Source organism: Vicia villosa, unplaced genomic scaffold (genome assembly GCF_029867415.1).
Source record: "Vicia villosa cultivar HV-30 ecotype Madison, WI unplaced genomic scaffold, Vvil1.0 ctg.000758F_1_1, whole genome shotgun sequence".
Lineage (NCBI taxonomy): Eukaryota > Viridiplantae > Streptophyta > Magnoliopsida > Fabales > Fabaceae > Vicia > Vicia villosa.
In genome coordinates this window covers 126,571-134,248 of record NW_026705339.1, presented here as the reverse complement: position 1 = coordinate 134,248, position 7,678 = coordinate 126,571, and the positions used below count along the sequence as shown (strand labels likewise).

At 29.1% G+C, this 7,678-nt stretch overlaps 1 long non-coding RNA gene across 6 annotated transcripts; it reads left to right on the top strand.

Annotated features, from left to right (window-relative positions):
• Positions 1 to 1,428: 1,428 nt before the first annotated feature.
• On the top strand, positions 1,429 to 4,579 carry LOC131630984 (uncharacterized). 6 transcript variants are annotated; one of them, XR_009292575.1, is made up of 10 exons: positions 1,429 to 1,841; positions 2,011 to 2,162; positions 2,247 to 2,407; positions 2,542 to 2,645; positions 2,745 to 2,938; positions 3,112 to 3,244; positions 3,337 to 3,382; positions 3,560 to 3,709; positions 3,864 to 4,067; positions 4,184 to 4,579. It is a non-coding gene; the product is annotated as an uncharacterized LOC131630984 (long non-coding RNA). The 6 variants fall into 6 exon arrangements; XR_009292577.1 differs by lacking the exon at positions 1,429 to 1,841 and having other exon boundaries at positions 1,928 to 2,162; positions 3,337 to 3,386; XR_009292578.1 differs by lacking the exon at positions 1,429 to 1,841 and having other exon boundaries at positions 1,931 to 2,162; positions 4,211 to 4,579.
• Positions 4,580 to 7,678: the final 3,099 nt, after the last annotated feature.

Genomic DNA, 7,678 nt, shown 5'->3' with positions numbered 1-7,678 from the left:
CGTTGATGTTTAACCCAATAATCTTAGTTTTGGAGAGATTGACACATAAGCCTGACACTAATTCAAAACCCCCCAATATGCCCTTCAAACTCCAAAGATTTTTTCAAGACCCATCACAAAGCACAATAGTATCATTGACAAATTGAAGCAATTTGAAATGAATGTCCTCACTCACATGAAATCCAGAAAATTTCTCCAGTGTTGAAAATCATCCAAGCAAGACCACCCGCTGCAAAAAAAGAAAAGAGATAGGGAAAAGAAGATCCCATTGCCCCAAAACCCTTACTCACTTCAAAATCCATAGTTGGACTTCCGTTCACTAAGATAAAAAGCAACATTGAACTAGTAAAAACCATAACTTACATAATAGGACTTCTGTTCGCTAAGATAGACATATGTTAGACATCTATAAAATAAGAAAACAAATGTACCTGTAAAAGACAATATTGCCCCTTGCCCTTTTGTCAACACCTACTCAATTTTGTTTATTTATTGTCTTTTCTCACTTTTTGACCTGATTTTATTATTATTATATTATGGCAATCATTTTATATAGGCTTATTTTAATTTTTCTACTCATTTCCAACTTCTTCTTCTCTCTCTCTCTTTCGTTTTTCCTAACTCTCTCTCTCTCTCTCTCTCTCTCTCAAATTTCCCCAACAACTTTTCTTTCTCTCTTTTCTCACCTTGCTTGCTGCCTCTTTCATATCACTCCCTCTCTATTACTTCTTCTTCCTTTTATCTCATCTATTTTTATTCATCAATATTTTGCACCTTTTAAATTTTCTTATCTTTTTTCTTTTTGTTTATTGTTTTGTTTTTTCAGGCGTTAGACTTATACAAAGATTGAATCTGGCTTTAAGACTTCATCACCTCTCATCTTTTTATCTTCATCTATGTTTTATACTTTTGCGATTTATTTTTATTTTTTCTTTTTGTTGTTATTTTTTCAGGGTTGTAGATCTATACGAACACCAGATTGTGAAGCTTTCTCTTTGATCTTTTCTCCTCTCATCTCATCTTTTGCTCACTTTCTCTTATTATTATATGTTCTCTTCTATCTAATTTTATATAATTTTGATTCTGATCATATTTGTTTTGATTGTTGTAGATTTCACAAGAGACTAAGTTTTTTACCTTCAGATCTACCCGTATTTTATCTTCATATCTATCCATCTTAAGGTGAAAGGAAACAAAGAAATCTAGATATTAAGGTGAATTTTATTTTCCACATGTTTGATTTTTATTTTTGTTTCTTTTTAAGTTTTTACGAATATTATGTTGAGTTTTTATGGTTTTTGTTTCATCAAATCATGTAAAAATGAAATCTCTAAGCCTTTAATTCCATTTCAGTAATATTGTTTATTGATTTTTCTGAAACAGTTTGTGCAACATCTATTTTATTATTGTTGAGAACATATCTATCATATAAGAAAAGTCTACCATTTGGGACTTTCTTAGGCTATCCACATCAGCATCTGTTCCATGGTTAATCCACATCAGCTTTGGCGGTTACACTTCTCAAAATTCTCACGCTCTCCTCTTTCTCTTCCAAAACGGTTTCTCCTCTTCTTTCAAAACCGGCACATTCTCTTCACTCACCATTCTCTTCAATGCACGGTTACATTACATTGACTGTTTGTCTTCCCATTTTCAAAACGATTCAATCTATCTTCAATTACCATTCTCTTCATCTCCATTCAACTTTCACAACCGCCCATATCCACCTCTGCCTACTCCGCTCTAGATCGAAACCAGCGTCGCCTGCAACTGCTGATTTTGCCGTCGTATCCCCAACACCGACGACTACACCACTGCCGCGCATCTACAATTGAAACATGGTATGTCGATATTGGCTTTTGGTTCCTGATGGAGATAGATAGAAAGATGTGATAAAGGTTTGAAATTTAAACATTATAAGGTCTTGATATTTCGTCTTGATGGATGAATCTAAATCAAGGTATGGAAATCATAAATTCGAATCCCTAAATTTTTTCAGGGCTTTTTCAGGGCTTAATTAGAGGCTAAAATCAGAAACAAATGGAGGATAGCAACAAACCGAATTCCCATCACAAGGGTCTCCGACCAAAATCACCTAAGGGTCTTCGAACCGGTTAAATCGGCACTGCTGATAAAAAGATAAGTGTATTTACTTACAACTGGTACCATTACATCAATTCTACTATGTAATTGTTAAAACTGTTCTTTCATAAACTTAATGAATCTCTGTCTTGATGTAAATTCAGTGGTAAATCAAAGAATGTTAATCTGATTGCCCCACTCCGAAGCCAACGTTCAATTCATCCAATAGAAGAATCAACATAATTCAGCAGTGAAGTCACAATTGATGTTGCAATTGAATACAAATTTTGATTTAGCAATGTTTAATGGAGAAATCCTATGTCAGGTATATCGAATTCCTTTTCAACCGGTGTTCAGATTGATTTCAAATTTTAATACTTGATTTCTATGGATTTGTTGGTTGGTTATCATTTGTGTGGTTAACATCAAATTCAATCTTCCTTCTTCTGTAACAAAAAGAACATGTATTGCTCAATCAGCGGGAACTGACGCTGGTGTTTCAGAGGATGATTCTTCTTTTGATGACTTTTTTTAATGTTGGCAAATAGTTTATGTTACTTCAGGTGATGACATTGCTTCCGCAAGGAAATCATATTAGAACTACGAAACCAATTATCTCTTCAAATTCAGTTTTATACTTGACATGATTTGATTTGTTGTAGGCTCACAGTCTCCAACTTGAGGCCTTTTCAGTTTCCAATAAGAGATTAGATCCCGGCTTGCCGAAACCTAAGCTCCAATTTGTCAGCAGCTGTAGAAATAAATCAGATGAAAATAGACTACAAATCTTAAAAGAGAAATCAATTGAGCTGAATGTGAATGAACAAGTGGAATTCCACAAGAATGTAACATACAGGTTAGTCCAATTGGCTTTTTTTCTTCCATATTTTAATCACTTCCAAATGGTAAATGATTCCAAATATACAGAGGATTGTTGGAAATTGGATTGTAATATAAGAAGAAAATATTTAATCATCAAATCTGAATTATGTTTTCATGTAAACATATATTGTTGTCATCATGTGGCAGGAATGAGGAGTTCTTTTATTCCTGACTGTCGTGTTAATCTATTTCTGAATGTGAAAGCAGTTTATTTTATGATCCCTTTGCCAATAAAATTTATGATTATGCCAATGGAATTGCTGCTTTGAGGTCCTTAAAGGTAATTCTTTTTGGATTTGTCAAAGTATTTTTGGCCTTCATGATTGAAAGTATGCTGATATATGTGTTCTGCTTGGTCATATGTATATTCAGCTAGAAACCATGATCCCAGCTCAGCTGTCATTTAAAGATTATCCTGGTAGGTAGGATCATACTTTAATCAGAAGTTTGAATGTTTAATCTCTTTTTAGGTGGTTTAAGACAAACTAAGGTTACATTTCTATATATCTCTTTTGATATCTTTAAATTTAAAGAATTTTGTTTAACCATGTGTGATAATGATGAAAATATTAAACCATGTGTGATAATGATGCAGGGCGGAACTGAGTCATACAACTGTTGTACCGAATGATCTCGGGGCTGAACATAGTCATACAAATGTTGTACCGAATGATGCAGGGGCAAAACTGAATCCTACAGCTGATATACCGAATATTGTAGGTGCTGGCTAAAAGCATATTAAGGGGTGAGAACTCTAATGTCGATAATTTCTTATGATTTTCAAGAAATTCTAAGTTGAATGAAATTTGTTTATGGATATTGTTTTATGATTTCACAGTTTTTGTTGATTTGATGTTTTGAAAATATTGATGTTGGTTTTGAATGGTTTACCATTGCAGCGTGTGTGGATCAACCGTAAGATCGTAAACACCATCGTGGATTGATGAAATGATGCAAGCTTGGCTTAGACTGCATCTCTGCTGTTTTGATGCTGCATGTTTTGATGCAAGCTTGGAAAAGGTTGTTGATTTCGGTCTTTCGAGGTCAGGTCCATGTTTCATGGAAATCAAACAACAATGCCCACACAAATCAGTACCTCTAAGGTAGCGAATTTACGTTAACGTTACAAATTATAATTAGCTTTACTATTTGAGTTAGGATTCTCTATCGTCGCAGTTTTGCATTTACAAATTACAATTAACCTACTCTGACATTGTAGCAAGTGCTAACATGTTCTGGTGGCCAGTTTCGGTTATAACGATTCGAACTTTCTTGTGCGTGCAAATCCGAGGAAGGTTCCATGCAGTCGTCGCGAAATATAGCCCGGGAGGTAAAATTCTACAGATATTAGAGGATAACGAGGGAAAGGTTGTTAAAGAAGTGAGTTAAGTGGAGGAGAAGGATGGTAAACTCTGGATGGGAAGTGTTTTGATGCCTGTCATTGCAGTTTACCATTTGACACGAAGCATGTTGAAGAAATTACAAGTTGGTTTTCCTCTATTTGATTATGATGTCATGAAAAACAGACTACAAAAGTAGCACTATCATGAAAAATAACAGCAAAAAAAGATTGTAAACTTCGGTCTATCATTACTGGAAAACTCTTTTTAGAATAGATTAATGAAAGATAGATATATAGACTCTCCTTAAAAATATAAGCTGGTGCAATTTGTTGTTGTTGCTCTCTGCGAGATTTGCCCTTTGTGGGTTTGGGGGTTATTTGGTTTGAACGTGCTATCTATATTAGAGGATTTTTCAGTACTATTATTGAATTGGGTGTGAATGTGATTGGGCGATATTTATAGATGAAAATTATCCAATTGCCGTCAATAATGACCTTTTGAGAAGAAGACGATTGGGTTTCGACCTTATATACACATATCCATTATTATTATTATAAATTTTAGGATTCAAAATATTAACGGTCCCAAAATAATTCTATAGTATTTTTTTAGTTATTTCAATGCAAAAAAAAAATCCAAAATTGATTTATTAGTTTTTTTATCTATAAATCAACTGGAATTTATTCGTTATTATTAGCTATAAATGATGCAATAAATTTTAGGATTAGTCATGTTAAACAACATAAAAGAAATGATTTCCAAGCTAGAGATGTTGTATTACAACAAAGAATCGTTTCGTTATTGTATTTCCACTTCTTTGGGAAAATCACTTCTTACATGTGGACATTTATATACACCTCTTATTTTAATTAACCTCTTTCATAAAAAAGATGTAGGTTTTTTTAATTAACCTCTTTGAGATTTTTCTATTATTTGTTGGAGAATTGAATTCTTAAATTTTCAAATTATTATTAATTTTAAATTTTCCAAATTGCAAGAATTAAATTATTTTTAATTTTATTGAGGTTAATGTTGTTAGATAAATATATTTATAATTGATTATTAATTGACTAAATATATTTAGAAATAAGATATTTTTTAATGTAGAGATATCCCAATTAATAATCAACATTAAAAAATCGCTCATTTATAAAAATAATCAATATTATTATTATTATTATCATAAAACTATTATTATTATTATTATTAGCTAGATATTATATTATTATTAATTATTAATAGTGATGGTTTAATAATAATATTATTATTATTATTATATTATTATTTATTTTAATATAGTGTTTATAATTAAAATTGTTAGAATTTTTGAACGTTAAAAAATGATTGGCCTATATTACATTAGAACGTTAAAACATAATTGACTTCATAATGTTAAAACATTATTCCAAATTTTGGTTACAATTAGAACCTTAATTGGCATCAAAACATTCCAAATATATACATATATTATGTTTGATTTACTTTGAATGAAAGTAAATTAATATTAAAAGAAATTAAAATCATTTATTCCTTTGATTGTAAAGATTCCAAAATATTATAAATGATTGATCAAATCAAATATCCCACGTTAAATTTGAAAAGATTTATTATCTTCATTTATCATTAACATTAATATTATTCATCACAATTATCAGTGTACAATAATGTATCTATTCTCCCTTTATGTGATTACAAAAATTGCACTTTATTACAAAAATTGTACCTAATTTGCTCCACATGTCTAACCATATTTGACCATATTTGAGTATTTTGTAAAACACATATGAAGGATTAAATGGAGAAGGAATGTTTGGGGAACAAAGGAAAGAGGTGTTGTAAAACATTAATTAAGTAAATTATTTTTATTTTTATATTTTATAAAAATTGTAGTGCAATAGTTAAGTTATTTTTTTTATAAATATAAGTCATTTTTTATTTTTTTTTATTTTTATATATTATCAAAATTGTAGTGTATTAGTTACACTTTTAGTGACAATTAAATTAAAATTCTTTATTAATTTTTTAATAGGAATACATTTTTTGGATTTTAAAATAAATAGAATATAAAAATGTTATATATTAAATTTTCAAGAAGTCGTGTATTTAATTATTGAGTTCTAATACTATAAAATCAAAAAATAATTTAACTATTTATTTCAAAATATCTAACATATAAGAAAGGAAATGTTTTTTCCTAACCCACATGCTGCCACATCAGCAGGTCTCCCCACTATATTCCACATCAGCATCCGACAATTACAGTTTTTACTTCTTCCATCTTCCAATGAGAGTTACTTCTATTTTTTACTTTAGAAATTGTTGCAAACATTAAAAAGTAAAAAATTGTAGGAGTATATTTAGTTTAAGAAATCGAGTCTTTTCATAAATTTTAAAAATAATAAAATTGTTTGTTTTTTTAAAATGAATTCTAATTTTGTATCTATTTTTTTTCATATTTGTCATTGCATAAATATTGTATGAAATTTTTTTATTAATCATATAATTTGTTCTTATTTATAAAATTTAAACTTTTAATTGGACAAATTCATTAATGATCAATATATATTTATCTCTCTCTCTCTCTCTCTCTATATATATATATATATATATATATATATATATATATATATATATATATATATATAATTGAAATATTAAAATTAAAAGTTTTCGTCCAAATACAAAATAATATAGTACGGATACACACGGGTACTTATATGGTACGCGTCATTTAATTAAATATTGAATAATAACAACAATAAACTTACTATTGATTTAACAGTTTTTATAGATAATTCCAAAATAAAATTATTTATATATAGGAATAATTATAGAATTGATTCAAATAGTTATATATATGAAATAATATATTTAATTTGAAGATTGATTTTAATCAATTAATATTAAACGGGAATTTGAAATTAGTGATCAAAAAATTGAATATTAGCGGGAACATGAAATTACTCATCAAAACATTGAATAACAACGGGAACATGAAGTTACAAATTAAAATATTGAATATTAACGAAAACATGAAGTTACTGATCAAAATATTGAATATTAACGAAAACATTAAGTTACTGATCAAACAATTGAATATTAACGGGAACATGGAGTTATTAATTAAAATATTCAATATTAATGGGAAGCGATGTTAGTATGTTGAAAGTAAATGTGACTAAGTTTATTGCATTGGACAATAAACTTTGTGGACAATAGACAATATTGTCCAATGTCTATTGTCCAATACCCGTCGTTTTCTTAATTACTTTTTATTTTTAATATTCAATTTTTTAATATCAGTATTTTTATAACTTTTCCAATTTTAACCCAAATTTAATCTTTTACTAATACCTTTTATTTTCCTCAAT